The sequence below is a fragment of the Brassica oleracea genome, chromosome C7, assembly GCF_000695525.1.
Source record: "Brassica oleracea var. oleracea cultivar TO1000 chromosome C7, BOL, whole genome shotgun sequence".
NCBI lineage: Eukaryota > Viridiplantae > Streptophyta > Magnoliopsida > Brassicales > Brassicaceae > Brassica > Brassica oleracea.
Genome location: NC_027754.1, coordinates 18000167 through 18002672, shown reverse-complemented (window position 1 = coordinate 18002672; position 2506 = coordinate 18000167).

The following is a 2506-nucleotide window of genomic DNA, read 5'->3' as shown; positions in this document are numbered from 1 at the left end:
GGTTTTATAAGGCTTTATAAGGGTTTTATAAGGCTTTATAAGGGTTTTATAAGGCTTTATAAGGGTTTTATAAGGCTTTATAAGGGTTTTATAAGGCTTTATAAGGGTTTTATAAGGCTTTATAAGGGTTTTATAAGGCTTTATAAGGGTTTTATAAGGCTTTATAAGGGTTTTATAAGGCTTTATAAGGGTTTTATAAGGCTTTATAAGGGTTTTATAAGGCTTTATAAGGGTTTTATAAGGCTTTATAAGGGTTTTATAAGGCTTTATAAGGGTTTTATAAGGCTTTATAAGGGTTTTATAAGGCTTTATAAGGGTTTTATAAGGCTTTATAAGGGTTTTATAAGGCTTTATAAGGGTTTTATAAGGCTTTATAAGGGTTTTATAAGGCTTTATAAGGGTTTTATAAGGCTTTATAAGGGTTTTATAAGCTCGATTTTATTGAAGAGAAGAAGAAGAGAGAAAAAGATATTTTATTATATTGTGTACTGAGGTCATTTGTCTTTAAATACTTTTACCCAGATCCACAATTAAATTAAGGAAACTATTCTCTCCTTCTTTCTCTTAAATCGTGAGATCTACTTTCTCTCTCTCTATGTTCTTCATGTTCTTCATTCTTCATAAATAAACTCTCAATAATTCTCTTATTCTAACACGTAAGTCACACTTGTTGACTGCTTATAAAAACCATCAGATATGGAAACAAGCTCTCTATGACTTCCCTTCTCCACAACTCTTCCTTGTGCAAAACAGCGATCGTGTCTGCTAATGGCCGAGACTCGAGAGCCTATGAGCCACAAGTACCGTGGTTCGTCCATTCATCAACTTGTCTAGCGCCTCCAGGACCAAGTTTAAAAAAAAACAAATCTATGATTTTTTTTATTTCTTTTTCAAATCTACGAATATTATTCAACTGAGAATCTCACACTATTACTTTTTGGTATAAATCTGAAAGACCGTTTGAATTACTTGTAAATTAGCGAAAGAAAAATAAATTCAAGTGTATTCTACTTTTCTGGCCTGGTCTTCATTGCGCTAGTGCGGTCTTATACTCATCATCCAGTGCGCGATCGAATTGCGTTATATCCGCTTGTCGTGTCTGCTTTCAATGTATGATATATAGAATATGAAATGTATAATATATAGAATATAGAGCTATATATGCAAATCGCATCAATTGCACCTGGGGATAACATATTCATGGGAACTATCTAACTCATAATTAAACACAAGGATCAGATCAATTTCAGATCCTCTGCACTCCAAGTAACTAGCAATGTCTATTGTCAACACCGTAATGTTGTGATTAAGCCTTTCGTCCGCATCCTTAGTCTGGATGAAACCCAAACGAGCTGAATATGAAATTTTCTCAAAAGAGGAAATATATCATGTGCGTATAACTGGCAATTCTCTAGATTAACTTACATTGATGCTCATAACACACATATACTTGGTGAAGACCTAGTTATATGGGATATATATCATGTGCGTATAATGTCTCAAAATATCTGTAAGTATGTCCCTTCTTTCAGCTTTATATTAAATATAAATGCTCTAAGCCAAGGTTTCAATTTAAATTTATTTCTGGTTCCAGAAAGTTGACACAAACGGCCATAGGCTATAAATATAATTGATATGCCTGCTAGAAGAAACATCAGTTTGGAAGAAAACACCGTTGTACCTTAGTGCGTGTTTAAGCTAATACGTGTTATTAATTCTGAGTATATTATTGATCTTGGAGATCTCTTTTCATTTGTATTTTAAAAGTTTTTTTTTTCTCTTTATGAACTGAGGTATTATAAAAGTTTCCATATATATCTTTCACATTTACTCAGAAATTAACATCAATATATTACGACGCCTTAGAGCATCTCCAAAAAAGAACTGTATTTTGAAATTTTCAAAACTCTATATTTGAAGTTTAAATGTGTTCTTCTACAAAATAAAAACTTCAAACTCAACTTTAAAACTATTTGTATTTTATAATATGGACCTTATATTTGTCATAACTAATTTTAATTCACAAAACTTTTGTAAATAACTAGCACATATATAAACATATTACAACAATATTAATTAATAAAATATTCTATTAAAATATAAAAATTTAAATAAAAATAACTTAATTAATATTAAACTTCAAACAAAATACCATATTATTCTATAAAATGATTTTTGTAATGCATATATGATCTATTAGTGCATTTCGAATTAAAATGGCTCTCCTCATTTTTACTTTATAGATTAAGAGCTAAAAATTGTTGAAATCGGGTGATATTGATACTTGAAATACATTAGATCAGAACAAGAAAGTAAAAGAGAAACATAAAATATTGCTAAAAGACTAATTTCTTTTCGATGAAATACTCGTGAATATATTCGATATGAACAATAAAGAATTGTACGAAAAAGACTTCAAAAAACAACAACAACAACCATCTTCAGTTACACAAAAAAAATTTGGACAATAATTGAAAATTTTGAAGGTTCCGGATCAAACTTACCT